We start from the raw sequence: 16,051 nt of genomic DNA on the forward strand, positions 1-16,051 counted from the left end.
CATAGTCTCTGTCGCTCAGGTTGTGCGGGGATGTTATACAATATGGTGTTGCAGAAAGCAGCCTGTAGACGCAGAAATGCAACGTTCCCTAATTAACCCTGCTCGGGTCTGATTTTATGCCTTGTTCCTCAGCTTCTTGGGACTTAGGTATTCAGTTTGCATTTTATTCTGTTCCATTTTGTACACGCATATACTATATACTTGTTTGGGCTTCTCCCCCCTTGCAAACAGATTTTTTAACCTAATATGTTAAAGTTAAATACATATATACATACACACTATTGTGTTTGTTTTGCTTTAAAATTGTAAAGGATAAACTGTAAGATACTTTTATCTGTCTCCTTTTCCCAGCACAGTTAAAATTAAATCTGACTTGCTAAAATTGAATTTACACTCAATTTGTTCTGTTGTACAACTCTTGAAGAAAAGGCACTAATCTTCTGTGTAATGTAACTCCATCTACACTGAGCTCTCATGCAGGCACTGCTTCTATTTCTCTTATGCTTCTACTTCAGGAGATGCCTGGCCTGGTTGCCCCTCAGGACACACTATTGATTGGTTTACTTCTAAGTACAACTATCAGAAACCAAAATTGTGAACATGGGGATTTTCTTAGAAGCCTTTAGTGAAACTTGGGTTTGTTTTCCTTCACCCCTCATTCCAAAATAAGCAAGGGGAGAAAATAGAAATCAGCCCAATACTTTAAATTTGATTTTTGTATGGATCTTGTAATGCAAATACCACAGAAAGCGCCCGTTTCCTTGGTTTACTTCTTCCTTGCCTCAGGTGTATCCATAGCAGTTTCTGGCCTGCAGCACTTCTGACTGCCGAAGCAGCTCTAAATGTGGGTACTGGCCACAGAAATGCTGACGCCACCGAACTGTTACCCCTAGGATGTATTCCCCAGCGTGTCCGCACAAACGCCTGGATCCCACGCTTGGTGTAAGTGACGGATAAGGCTGCAGAAGTTCAGGTTCCAGCTTCGGACAGGAGGGGAGTCCAAGTAGGTGTGCCCTCTGTTTCTCCTCTCTCGCCCTTCGTCATCCCACCGCCCCCACACACGCCATGCCCCCTAAAGTGGTCACTTCCTAATTCTCTCCCAAGGCCAGGGCACACCTCAGTCACTTAACTGTCCTGGGAGGGTTTCATGTTGTCCTGAGGACCCATCCTGTGATCTGGTTTCAGATCAGTGGCCGAACCGGGGCTGACGATGTTGGGCTAACATAACAAATAGGCCGTGTCTGTCATAAAATACAAGCCTGAATTTTGTTCTGGCGGGGGAGGGACGTTTTTCACAGCAGTCTGGTGAATTAACAATATACAGAATCATACTGTGAATACATTATATTTGGCCCTTGATAGGATTTATGTATGGAACATCAATTTTCTGTACAGACATAATTGAGTACATGTAACCGTGGTGTGAAAACTGCAAGAATACGTGTGGTGTGTAGGATGTTAAATTTTAAGAAACGTAATGAGGGGGAAAATCCGAGAAACCTGAAAACACAACTGATAAAATTATTAATTTGATTTTTTTTTCTCAAAAATATCTGTGAAGTACATATACTTTACGTAGAAATACAAAGACAAATTATTATTTTTTTTTTTAAATTTTTTTTTAAATGTTTTATTTATTTCTAGGAGAGAGAGAGAGACAGCATGAGCAGGGGAGGGTCAGAGAGAGAGAGACACAGACTCTGAAACAGGCTCCAGGCTCTGAGCTGGCAGTCAGCACAGAGCCCGACGCGGGGCTCGAACCCACGAACCGCGAGATCATGACCTAAGCGAAAGTCGGACGCTTAACCGACTAAGCCACCCAGGCGCCCCCAAAGACAAATTGTTTTAATATGTTACCATCTTCCTTCTTGGATTGAAATTTTTAACAGAGCAAGGATGCCTCAGGGGCAGTTCCTAGGTCTGGTGCAAGGCTCAGTAATGCTCTCAGTTTCTTAACAGCTGCGTCCCTTCTGGCTCTGAGTAAAGTGTGGTTTCGGGAGGTCTGAGGGCCTCTGGTACTTCTTAATATCAAGCGAATAGTGTGCTTTTCCCCGAGGCCTGGCTTGAAGTTACTCCTGGGGAAAGAAGAATTTGGCTGACCGATTTGTCACCCGTTTGAAGGAATTATCTGGAGCCACAAACAACCTAGTTAGTGGAGAGCAGCAGGAGGTGTGGCAGTAATTGTCCGGAGCCTCATTCATTGGTGGTGGTGGAATTACCATAGGATAATGTGACTTTAGGGGACATATTGACCAACCAGAAGAGGTTTAAAGGTTTTCAGTGCTGAGGTTACAATAAGGGTTTCGACTTTCTGGATTCTATAAGGAAATGCATAGCAGTTGACTGCTTAACTTTAGGTTTGGGTCCCCCCTATGCTACCCCAGCGGCTACCATTTCTAGTTCTTAGGCTGCCTAGTCTAAGACTTTTGGTCTTTGTTGTCTGGGAGTTATAAATCCACAACGTGGCAGTCAGAGTTTTCCTTTGTCCTAATAAACCATACTTCCTTTGTCGTCTCCTACTCTTGGCCTTGTTTTCATTTTCGTACCCGTCACACTCTGGGAGCCACCGCCACATCCGGCATCGGGGCCCTGGGCTGTGATTCCTGCTGGGCCATCTGTGAGCTCTGGGCCCGCAGCCCAGCACCCAAGCCTGCCTCGCCGTGTTTGTCCCTCTGGAATACCATCCGCCTACCTGCCCACAGGGTGAGACGGTGAGACTAATGAGAAAGGAGTGGGAAGTAATGAGAAACACACTGAATGTTCTGGACACCTTGAAGAGAGATGTTTGTTCAAGTCATTATTAATATAGTTTCAAAGTATGGCAACATTGATTTTTTTTTTCATCTGAGAGCCATTCTGCATTTGTACACAGTTGTAATGGTGAACGTTTCTCTTATAAATGGGAGAAGTACCTCACCCAAAACCTAGGAGAAGTACCTCACCCAAAACCTAATAGCACAGGTATTTTTTATTTCCAGCTGCAGGCGTGAATCTTCGCTCCATTTGGTGGGTGTCAGGGAGGTAACACTGCATTATTTTAAGTCTTCTACCTAGGGCTTGGTGTATGAGCCAACGTTGAGCACATACACCACTGTGCAGAGGATGCTCTGTATATTTACGCTGCAAACTCACCACTCTCAAGGATTTAATATTTTCCTTTGCAACCCAGCCAATCAGGTGTCCAACTATACCTGCAAGCCAGTTAGTATTTTTCACGGAGCCAGGTGCAGAGCTGCCAAGTAACATCTGTAGGTGACTTGCATCGCTCTGATGGGATCTGCGTATGTTCAGCCCTATGTGAAGATGTCTTTCACTTGACACCAAGTCATCTTTGGTCTTGTTCTCCACCCACTCCATTAAGCAGACACACCTACACATGTTACTGATTTGATTTGCTTTCAGGCGAAAATGGTGCCCAGAGTTTCTCTTCCTGATGCTTTTATTTCTTTGGATGCCTCTTGGAAAACTATCTGCCCATCCAAAGTGCTTTCAGAGGGGAGGGACAACAAATCCTTATGTTAATTATCAAGGCATTTTCTGATAGTCCTGTAGATGTAACCTACGTTATCCACTAAGAATTTATTTGAGGATTTTGTGTTTTCTTTTTCAACAATGTGTTTGAAGATGGCAGTTTTCCTCAAAGAAAGAACACACATGAGTCCCTGTAACTTTGAGGACTGAAGACTTGGGTTCTAATGCCCTGACTCTGCAGCTAATGAGCCATGTGACTCTGGGCAGGACACAGCACTTGGCATTTAGCCGCTGTCTAAGATGCCTGCTGTCTGTCGGAGCACATGTTCCCGAGTCACACAGACCTAAGTTTAAATCTCTGATCCACCTTTTGTTAGCAGAGTGATCTTGTGGAAGTTCTGTAGGCCCTCTGGGTTTCCTGACCCATAGAATGGGTATAATAATACGTAACTCAAAGGGTTATTTCGAGAGTTTAATGATTTCATAGATGCGATGAGCTTGCTTGTTAGTGCCTGGGCGTGGTAGCTTTTCCACAAATGTTCATTTTTACTGCTTGTCTGTTTGGCTTTCCTAGTTTTTTATTTTCAAGTACACAAACATAGTAACAAATGATTTTTTAAAGAATGAATAACAGGGGCACCTGAGTAGCTCAGTTGGTTAACTAACCGACTCTTGATTTTGGCTCAGATCATGATCTCAGAGTTCTGAGTTCGAGGCCCGTGTTGGGCTCTGTGTTGACAGCGTGGAGCCTGCTTGGGATTCTGTCTCCCTCCCTTTCTGCCCCTCCCCTGTTTGCACTTTCTCTCTCTCTAAATAAATAAATACATAAACATTAAAAAAAATTAAAAGAATGAGTAACAAATTACCAATAATTCCAACATCTGAACATCAACCATTTTCTTTTTTTCTGGGGCCCCTTCAAGTACGTCTTAATATAGAGCCTTAGGAATTTATCTTATAGAAATCCCTGTGGACAAATACACAGATCTCTAGATGGGAAGTCAACCTATAATATTTTACAATGACATTGTAATAAAATCAGAATGTTTTTATTGAAATGAATTACTGATTATCAATAATTGTGACTAAATAAGAATATTTATTCTTATTTATTTAACAGCTGAAAAATCGATCCAAGAGAATTTAGAGAAAAAACCAATCCTTCGGCCAGCTTTACAGCAAAGTCAGGTATGACAACTGTTAATTACTGAGTGCTTGATATTTGTACCAGACGTTATTAAAGAAAATTTTTTTAATGTTTATTTAAGAGAGAGACAGAGCGTGAGCGGGGGAGGGGCAGAGAGAGAGGGAGACGGAATCTGAAGCAGATGCCAGGCTCTGAGCTGTCAGCATAGAGCCAGATGCAGGTCATGACCTCACAAACTGAGATCATGACCTGAGCTGCAGTCAGACGCTTAACTGACTGAAAGCCACCCAGGCTCCCCGAGACGTTCTTTATATACATGATGTCTTCAATCCTCCAAAGAACCCACTTAGCTAGGTACTTTTATCCCCATTTCATCCATAGATAGGGGAGTGGAAAAGCTTCAGCACTTTGCTCAGAATCCCAATTAGGAAGGAATGGAGTCAGATATGCTTCCAAGTCGACTAACCCTGAAGTCCGTCTTCTTTCTCTTGTCCTGTGGCCTCCCAGGTAGTGTTCCCAGCCAAGTACAAAACTCGCCCTCAAGATTTTTAGCCTAAGTCCCTGAAAACTTCCCTCCTGGCTTAGAGGGGATGCTGGGGATTTTATGAAGTCTCCTCGGGGTGGTCATTCATTCCGACATGATCACAGTCCAAGGGCCTCCCTGCCTCTGAAGACATTTGTCACTTGTCATGTTGCCTTCAGGACACCAGAGGAGGCATCCAGCAAAATGAAGGGAGGCCCATTTGTGACAAATAGACGTAAGAAGCTGGAGCTGGAGCCGGAAAAGACCTTGTCGATCTGCAGGCCTCCTTCAGGGGCTGTCTGATGACTTTCCAGATCCATGGCATTTTCTAAGCATTTGATCACAGCAAAGAGGATAAACATTGTGAGTTTAAAGGGATAGCATCAGGCCTGGGGGCAAAAGAGAATGTTATCACTTTTAAGTCCCCTCCATTGGGAAACGGCAGGCTTCCAAGAACTCAGGCTTTGGAGACAGACTAATGTGGTTTTAAATTCTGGCTCATACACTAACTTGCTGTGTGGCTTTGGACAAGTTACTTAACTACTTCTCTATTTTTTTAAAGACATAGGACTATATTTTAAAGGAATTATTTCTTTTAAATACTGGTTTGATACGGTTACCATTATATCACTGTTGTTTTATTGACAAGGTCTCTAATTTATTTATTTTAAAAAATGTTAATTCCAGTGTTGTTAACAGTGTTATATTAGTTTTCAAGTGTACAATATATAGTGATTCAACACTTCTGTACATTCCTCTGTGCTCATCATAAGAATCTACTCAATTTCTATGAGCCCTCAGTTTCCTTATCTGTAAAATGAGGGTCCTATCACCACTTCACAGAATTGCCGTGATGATGACATAAAGTGATGTGAGTAGAATCTCAAACATAGTGCCTGGTGCACAGCCAGCGCTCCCTAACCGTGCGCATAACTGATTTCCTTTCACGACGCCAGTGCTTCTCTACTTTGCGATTTCCTTGGAATCGTGTCTGTAGCTTTTACAACACTTAATGTCCAGGCATCGCCCCGAAGCAGACTTTCTGGGATGGGAGCCGGGCATCAGTGTCTTTTAAAGCCCTTCTGGCATTTCCTGGTCCAGCCAAGGCTGGGCATCCCAGAACTGGGTACAGGACAACTGGCCCAGCAAGAACACGGGTCAAGCAGGCATGGGGCCTGAGGGCCGCAGTGCAGGGTGGGAGGGACTCTCAGCTCTCTCTGGGAGCTGTGGGCAGAGCTGTCCCCAGGGCCTGGCAGAAGTTAATAACCCTGGGGCTCCTCCTTCCCCCACAACACTTTTATCCAAGTGAAACCAGCTTAACAGGGAATTTGAGGGCATCCCGGAAGAGAACCATGGCCAAAGCAGACTGCTTAAGAGATAGCATGCAAAGAGAGAGAAGAGACAGCAGTAAGAGATGGTGAGAGCAAGCCTTTGCTACAGGTCCTAACCTTGAAGGCACTCTGATTTTCAGTGCAAGGTGCCCAGAGTTACCTTCTCTTTCTTCCTCCGGAGTCCAGGGCCACTGAGAGACTCCGTACACTGAATGGGGTCTCTCCGAATCATTATTGGGAAGTGCAGTGTGGTCAGTCCCAGGACCAGCAGTATCTGCAGAAATGCACACTCTCAAACCCCCCACCCCTCGGCAAACCTGAATCAGAATCTCTAGGGATGGGGCCTAGGACTCTGCATTTGAACAAAGTTCCCCAGTGAGTCTTATGCTCATTAATGATTGAGAAGCACTGCTACAGTAAAAATAGAACAGGCTTTAGAGGTGAACGGTTTCAGGCTTCTGAATTTGAACCCTGGCTCTTTCACTTACTATGTGTGATCTTTGAAAAGTTAACTTCTCTGAACTCCAGTTTCCTCATCTGAAATTGGTGATAAAAATGTTGACCTTAATTATGGACTGCCAAGGGAACTGTGCATGGAATCCAGGGTGTCTGTGAACTTGGATAGAAACAAATACATTTTTATTTTCACTGATTTCTACCTGAAATTTAGCATGCTTTTTAACTATGAATGTAGGCAGCAAATCACAGTAGTTTTAGCAACCTACAACTTTGTCAGCAGTAGAAGGCACAGAGATTTCATTTCATTGTACCATTGCTGCAGATATCTCTACATGCATTTGCTTTCATCTACTTCAAAATTACAGTTCTTAGAATCACTGTTAGTTTTCAATATTTAATGTATTAATAATGAGGCACCGGGGCACCTGAGTGGCTGTCAGTTAAGCTTCCGACTTCAGCTCAGGTCATAATCTTGTGGTTGGTGAGTTGGAGCCCTGCACTGGGCTCTGTGCTGATAGCTCAGAGCCTGGAGCCTGTTTCAGATTCTGTGCCTCCCTGTCTCTCTGTGCCTCCCCCGCTTGCACTCTGGGTCTTTCTCTCTCAAAAATAAATAAACGTTAAAAAAATTTTTTTTTAGTTACACTGAGACATATTACTCCACCATAAATGTTTTTTCCTTTTTGATAATTGTGTTTTAAACTAATTGGTTTTCTTTGTAATTTTATTTATTTTTTTATGTATGCATTTGTAAACTTTGTTCTGAAAAGGGGTTCAGTGGATCAGGGCACAAAAAAAGTTTAAGAAACCCCTCTCTTGCCTTGTAAGTTTGATGATTAAACAAGGAAATCCAGTGTGTCTCACACGTATCAGGGATGTAAATAATAGCAACCTGATTGCCCTCCTCGGCACCATCATGCTTTGTCCTGTACTTGGGCCAAAGGGTTCCCCAGCCTTTCCATGTACACTGTGTCTAGTCAGTGTTCCCTGTAAGCATCTTTCCGGTTAATTCTGGTTTTACGGAATGAAAGTTATTCTTTATTGAGTGTCTGCTCTGTGTCAGAGAGGTGAAGGAAAGCTGTCTAGAATCACCCTAGCCAGGACTGGGAAAGTAGGCATTCAACCTTCACACAGCTATGTATACTCCTGCGTCTAGATGTAGGGGGTAGGTTAAGGGCTCCTGCAACCTCCTGGTTCAAGAAGGCAGCAGAAGTGATATCAGCTGGCTCACTAAACACCTATTACCTCTTAGTTCTTACACATTCAACAAACACATATAGAAGAACACATAGGGAGACAGCTCCTGGACATCAGTCTTGGTGGTGGTTTTTTGGATTTGACACCCAAAGCAAATGCAACAAAAGCAAAAATAAACAAGTGGGACTACGTAAACTAAAGAGCTTCTGCACAGCAAAGGAAACCATCAACAAAATGAAAAGGCAACCTCCTAAATTGGAGAAAATATTTGCAAATCATTTATCAGATAAGAGGTAACTATCCCAAATATATAAAGAACTCATACCTCAATGGCAAACAAACAATTTGATTAAAAATGGGCAGAGGATCTGAATAGATATTCTTTCAAAAAGACAGATGGCCAGCAGGTTCATCAAGGAAATGCACATCACAACCACAATGATATATTACCTTACACCTGTTAATAGAAAGGCTATCCTCAAAAGATAAGTGATAACAAGTGTCGGCAAGGATGTAGAGAAAAGCACTGTTGAGCACTGTTGGTGGAAGTGTAAATTAATGCAGCAGTGAAGGAAAACAATATGGAGGCTCCTCAACAAATTTAAAATAGAACTACCGTGTGATCCAGCAATCCAATTTCTGGGAAGGTATCCAAAGGAAATGAAATCAGGATACTGAAGAAATATCTGCAACTTCTCTATTCAGTGCAGCATTATTCACAATAACCAAGATACAGAAACAACTTTAACGTCTATCAACAGATGAATGATGAAGAAGATGTAGTACATATTCATATCACGGAAAATCATTCAACTACGAGGAAGAAGGAAATCCTGCCATTTGTGAGCACAGATGCACCTTGAGGCATTATGCTAAGTTAAGTCAAATACTGTAAGATCTGACTGAAAGACAAATACTGTATGATCTTATTTATATGTGAAATCTAAGAAAGCCAAACTCACAGAAACAGAGAGTAGAATGGTTGCCATGGGCTGGGGCATGGGATAAATGGATAGATGTTGGTCAAAGGTGTTTCAGTTATAAGATGAATAAGTTCTGGGGATCTAATGTCCAACCCGGTGACCATAGTTAACAATACTGTATTATATACATGGCAAGTTGCTAAGAGTAGATCTTAAATATTTTTACCGCAAAAATAATAAATGGTAATTATATGAGGTGATGGAAGTGTTAACTAAGCCTATTGTAATTATTCTGCAATGACAGTATATAAAAGGATCAAATTATCAGCTGTATACCTTAAATATATACAATGTTATATGTCAGTTATATCTCAATAAAGTCAGAACAACATCAAGAACAACAATAAAAACCCAAGAACGAAACTCCTAAGTCCAATTGGCCATATCCATTTGTGATTATGCACCCACGTGCTTTACTTTTTGTTTGGTTATGTCTTAGTACATAGTTTCTGGCCTGGGGTTCTGGGATTCTAGGCCCCTGAGAGACTGTTACTTCATTACAGACCCTCTGTAACAATGGTATAACTAAGCCAATGTAAACTGTGCTGGTTTACTGAGCACAGACCATTAAGGGAGCACTGAGAAGCTTGGGTTTAGGAAGGTAAGGAAATAACATTTAGTGAGTACTTGGCACTGTGCATTTTACACTCATTTTAACCTCTAATTATTAATACACAAAAAGGTATTTACAAAAAAGAATTCTGCCCATTTCACAGACAAAACAAACAAACAAACAAACAAAAACAACCCTGAAGTCTAGAGAGAGGAAATGAGTTTCTGGCAATCACCCAGCTAACAAGAAGGAACACAGTTGTCATCCAAACTTTGGTGTGTCTGCCTGACACCCAAGGCAATCAGGGCCAGGCTCTTTAAAACGCAGGTGCTGCTTCCCATGGAAGGTGCTTCCTCCCACCAATGGGGCCCTGTAGCCATGCCAACCCTTTATGTGAGAGATACTCTATACTCTGCTTCAAGCCCATCAAGATCACCAAGCTGTCAAAGAAAGGAGCCCTCGAATCTCAGGAGAGTCTCTGAAGCATCCCACTTTGATCTTGGTACAGAACTTGGGCCTCGTCCAGGACTCTCTGGACCTTGGGCATGTTGGTCATCAAACTCCACTTGACCAGCTCCATATTTCGCTGGCTGCGTTCCTGCCATTTTGCTCTGCTGATGAGAGTATTCCATGGGCCAGTGTTGAAAGCTCACTGCAGCCCCATGAGGTTGCATCTGTTGCTGCTTCCTTATCTCTGTGTCCTTTAATTCTATCAGACAAGGAAATTAAATAGGTCTGGCACCATTTGCTCTCCAGAAAGCTACTTTGGCTGCTAAATCTACCAAAAAGGGTGGATTTATTTGGGTGTTTCTTACCGAAGTGAGTGAACAGGCCTTTTCAGAGCTGTCCACAATTAGCCAAAAGGCCTGAGCTGCCGTGCCAGGCCCACCTGTCAAGAGGATGGCGGCCAAATGGGACAGATGGAATCCAAACAGGCCCAACAGAGAGCCTCTTAATTTAGCCTCAGAGTCCTTTCCCGCTCTGTTCCGAGTGCCCCTGGAAATAGGAAAACCGTGGAAGGCAAGAACACCAGTCAGAGAAAACCATCCAGGAGCCTGTGCGTCACAAACTCACCTCCAGACTGTGACAGCAATTCTTTAGAAGAAAAAAAGGCTGAAAAACAAAATTAAATCTTAGTTTTATTCATGCTGCCCAGAAGGCTCTCCCTTGCCTTGTCCTTTTTGTGAATAAATATCTACCTCTCCATCCTTCAAAGGTCATGCCCTCTCGGGAGCCTTCCCCAGCACGGCCTCCTTAACCCACCCGACCAGGCAGAATCTGCTGGTGCTTCTTTGTGTATCCTTAGCATATTGACATGACCTCTTGACATAATTGTGAGTTCATATTATTATATATTTTTAATTTTGACATACTCCAAGAGGGAGGTAGGGTGCATTTCAAATATGCAGTTGAAAGGTAAAATAAGCCACATACTTTAAAGTAGGTGACAAAATCAGGGCATAGGAAAAGCAGGGCTAGAGAGAGAACAAAAAAAAACAAAGAATGAGGTTTATGCATAGGATACATACTCTGAGGTCTTCTCCTCAGAAGACCTATAAAGCGCTAAGCTTTACAGCAGCCAACCCCACCCTTTTAGGGGTCACGAACAGTGTCCTCGGCAATATCCTCAGAGCAGACATAATGCATTTCATGGGGCTGTGTTATGTAACATCCTTTACTGTCCACCTGTGGCATCACACTGAGTGCCCTTCGGGGTGAGCGATTCTGTGGGGTGGCCAATTCAGTGAGCTCTGGCCACACAGTCTTCTGTTGGCCTGGCTAGGTTCACAGGTAGGCTTTCCTGAACCAGAGGAACTGCAGGTCTTGCTGGCCTCCCTGGAGGTTTGGCTAGGTGTTGTGTAGTGGTCGTGAAGGCTGTTCATTGTCTTCATTTGTGAGCAACCGAGCCTCCATCCTAGCTCTGTTGAATTCCCTGAGCTAAGACAAATACTGCCACCTAGAAGAAAAGGGTGGCTACTTGCTTCCCCAGCCTTCTTTGCAACTGGCAGGTGGGCAGATGACCCCGGCACCACCAGCTCACCCCAGAGTGATGACGACAGAGGTGACGGAAGTAGCTGCAGAAGGATGACCTTTTGAGGGCCTGACTGGTGGCACCCAGCGACTGACGGTAGCAGGGTCAGTAATGTAGGCTGTGCCCTCCCCATTTGAGTCAAGGCACTGTCCTGGGTGCGGGACCCTGAACCTGGTTCCTCTGCCTTCCTGGTGATTCTGTGTGCCTCGGTATCCTTGTGATGGTTTATTTTCTGCTTAAATCAACCTGAGTTCGTTCCAGTTGCTTGCAGGAAAGAGCCTGCCTGATTTGCACAGCTCCTCTTCTCTGCCTCCTGCTACTTGCACACAGAGCAAAAGAAAATTGAACGGCTGTGAAAATCAGAGTTGTATAAAAACATAAGGACACAATTCAGGTCCGCCCATAGAGGGTCCCCAAGAGGCATGGATAGAAGAATGGAACAGAGGGGAGACTATTACAGAGCTGGCCCACCTGAAATCTCAAAGCCTAGAATTGCACTGTCCGATATGGTAGCCAGTGGCCACGTGTGGTGGTTAAAACATGAATTTAAATTAGTTAACATTAAATACAGTTAAGCATTTATTTCCTCAGGTGCATTAGCTACATATCCAGTATTCAGTAGCCACCCGCACCTAGTGGCTACCATTTTGGACAAGAAAGATACAGAATAGTTCCATCATTGCAGAAACTTCCATTGGACCACGCTGGCCAAGGACCTTGAAATTTCCAGTTTGAGTGGCAGGATTACTGCCTTCTTTGGTCACATCCATCTTTCTGGTGGCTGATGAAGCTAGGAGTACAAAGGCAGTGAGGCTAGTTCTGTGCTACCTGGTCCTGGCAGACCTCAAATCCACACCAGCTGGCAGAGCCAGGAACCCCGGGGCGTGCCCTGTGAGAATTAGACAGAGGTGTGCGGAGCCCTGATTAACCTGCATCTTTGTCTTGTTTATGTCCCTTGCTTTGCGTGTCGTTGGCTGCCTCATGGGAAAACAAAAGTAGGGCAACTTTGAATCCGGTCCTGACCATCATTCTTACGGTTCTAGGATCTGGATTGTGCTCTGCGGCCCAGGCTGGGGCAGAGGCTGCCTCCCGCGGAGCCGTGTGTTAGCCGTGGGGTACCCTGTGTTACCCAGGACCTGGCACGGTACTTGGCATATTGGAAGCACCCAGCAAACATTCGTTGGGTTGGCACAGAGCTAATGCAGACCTCAAGGGACATGATGTAGGACAGAAAATAATTTTCATGCCAAATATCTTTCATTCAGGGATGAGGGAAACGCTATAATAATGATGACATGATGGTGTCTTAAGAAACTGGGAGTATATGGACTAATGGAAAAAATAGGTTGCATGCATGAGTTATGGGACTTTTTTCTTCTAAAATTCCCTAAATATATACATATAAATATATATATAATATATTTGATATGTATATCAGAGTGGTTAAGAATATGTTCAGACAGATGTGATCCCTTCTGTGAAGTGGGAGAAATAATAGTGCCCACTCCCTGGGTTGTATGAGGAATAAATGAAATAATGCATGAAAAACATTTAGGACAGTCCTTGGCATATCATAGATGCTAATACAAGATGACAGTAACTATTATTTCACTCTAGAAATCTTCAGGATGATAAAAGCTCAAGGAGCCCCAGCATCTGTGTTGTGTTATGGCTTTGGTCCCCTTTCCCGTGGGACAGGGAGGGGAAGGTGCTGAGCCTGTGGGGGGGGGGTGGTTCTGGATCCTGACAGCCCACCCCCCCAGCCCACAGGGTGCTAAGTCTCCACTGAGTGCCCCCTGCGCGAGAATGGTGCCAGTTTTACACGTTTTGGTTTAAGCTATGGAGGTTTGGAGAGGTTTTTTTTTTTTTTTAATTATAAGTCTGTCATTTTTGCAAATGATTTTGTCCTTTGTAGCAATCCCACTCAAAACAAACACACTCTCCAGTTTTCTTTCTGTTATCCTGTCTCCTCCCTTCTCTTCACATCCAGCAGCTATTTTTTTTTATTAAAAACATTTCTTAATGCTTATTTATTTTTGAGAGAGACAGACAGACAGCAAGCAGGGGAGGGGCAGAGAGAGGGGGAGACACAGAATCCGAGGCAGGCTCCAGGCTCTGAGCTGTCAGCACAGAACCCAACGCGGGGCTCAAACTCAGGAACTGCGAGAACATGACCTGAGCCGAAGTCAGACACTGAACCTACTGAACCATCCACGGGCCCCCACATCCAGCAGCTATTAATGAGCGCCTCAGTCAGCAACTTGGGGGGGGCCCAAAGAGCTGCCTCCTCTCTTTGTCTCTCTCTCTCTGTATTTTTGTCTTTTTCCATGCATCTATTTCTGTCCCTTCTTCCTTGCCTGTCACTCCTTGGCTCTTTCTGTCCCTGGAATCTTTAAAGCCCCGCTGGAGGCTGTGGTCTGGAATGCAGAGGCTGCTAATAGAACCCACGCCGCCCCACCCCCCACCACACCCTCGACAGACGTTTGTTGGAGGAGCAGGAAGGGGCCTGCCCCTCAGCAAATGGTTCTTCTGGCCCAGCCAGGAGATAAAAATGCATCCTCCCTTCTTATAGCACTTTCTCCTAAAGAGAAACAACTGTACGTGGGCTCCTGCCTGGAAAAACTTCTGGGTGAGGAGGTCCCATCCATAGCAAAACAAACTTTCAAATAGCAACTGTATTGAAACAAAATCTTTGTGGCTGTTGAACTGATTTAGTCTGCTTAGAAACACGCAGAATAACTAAAAAGAAAATGTTTATAATTATATCATTGCACTTTAAAATCCTAACCCTTTCATAATCCATTTTTTGATCAATTACCCCACTCTTTGTTTCTCAGGATAACCTTTTTATTGTAGTAGAGATGGTATTACTACTGTTGTCTCCATTGTTAAAGGTGGGAATTGAGGTTCAGAGAGATATAATGATTTGCAGTCTCACGAAGTTTCATTGCCCCAGACCCCCATCCACTGGGGACCTTGGGGCCCTCACTCCCCCCATGGCCCAGACTTTGGTTCCCACCAGAAGGTCCAAACAAGGGACTCCTGAGTGACTCGGTCTGTTAAGTATCTGACTCTTGATCTTGGCTGAGGTCATGATCTCAGGGTCATGAGATTGAGTCCTGAGTCCAGCTTCAGGCTGAGTGCGGAGCCTGCTTAAGATTCTCTCCCTCTCTGTCTCTCTGCCCCTCCCCTGCTCGTTCTCACATGCGTGCTCGCTTGCTCTCTCTCTCTCAAAATAAATAAACATTAAAAAAAAAAAAAGAAATTCCAGACAACTCAGACCAAACTTGCCCCAGAGAGTCTGTGTGGCTTCAACACACATAGTGTTTGTTCTCTGTAAATCCTCGCTAAGGCCACATGCGCTGTCCAGGGCTCCAGACTCAGTGCTGCTCAGAGATCTAATCATATTCTAGCTTTTAGTCACTGCAGTGAATCTTACAGCGAGTACAGCAGCAAGAGCCAAAGCAGAAACCCTGGTGGCAGTAGGTGCTCTCTGAGGGTTTGGTGGAATAAATTACTCAAACACTTGGGTATCTCGAAATGCAGTGAAACTTAAGTCCTCGTGTGATCCTGGGAAAAACAAAATGTAATCTACAGCATTGTCATAGCTCATCCAAATCGGATCTTCTTTTTCCGTGTAAGTAATTGAAAAAAACAAAAATGAAAACAAAACATTGCAGAGACCTTCTGGAGCATTATCTTATTTGGATCCGATTTTAACCCAGAAGGCCAAATATTTCATACCGAAGGCAAGTGCATAGCTGCTGCGAATGCTGCGAATGCAAGGCGAACTTCAAGGTGAAGTGGCTCCCCTGTCTGATGGGAGATGCAAATGTTTTAAAGCTACTCAACAATTTTCCCCTCGCAGCTGCCCATTTTATCTCGTGCAAAACTAGCAATGATACAAGCAGTTGATTATGGCTTACAATAGCAATAAACCTCTCACAATTGGTTGTTTCCAAAATAAATAGCCATTCTGTTAAATGTTAAATAACAAGTCATAAACTGCTGAAAACAACCAATTTCTTGTGGATTATTGCCTGAATAAATTTCAGCAGGAATGGCAGATCATTAAGCCGTGAACACCACAGATCAAAACCATTGAAATTAAAAAAAAAAAAAAAATCAATCAACTAATCCATGAAGAAGAACTCCCATTTTGCAAACCAAATCACCCCACATCTTGGAACATATTCGTTGAATCTTTTCTTCCGTCAGTCAACGGTTGGCTCTATTATTGTCCAAATCCTCACACACATTTTCAGAGCTCGAAGAGTATCTGGCCTGGTGGTTAAATTGGCCCATTCTGAGAGCGCGCAGTTTCCCGCAGCCACCTTCTGTAGGCATCCACGTTCAAA

Source organism: Hyaena hyaena, unplaced genomic scaffold (assembly GCF_003009895.1).
Source record: "Hyaena hyaena isolate Hyena2069 unplaced genomic scaffold, ASM300989v1 scaffold_394, whole genome shotgun sequence".
Lineage (NCBI taxonomy): Eukaryota > Metazoa > Chordata > Mammalia > Carnivora > Hyaenidae > Hyaena > Hyaena hyaena.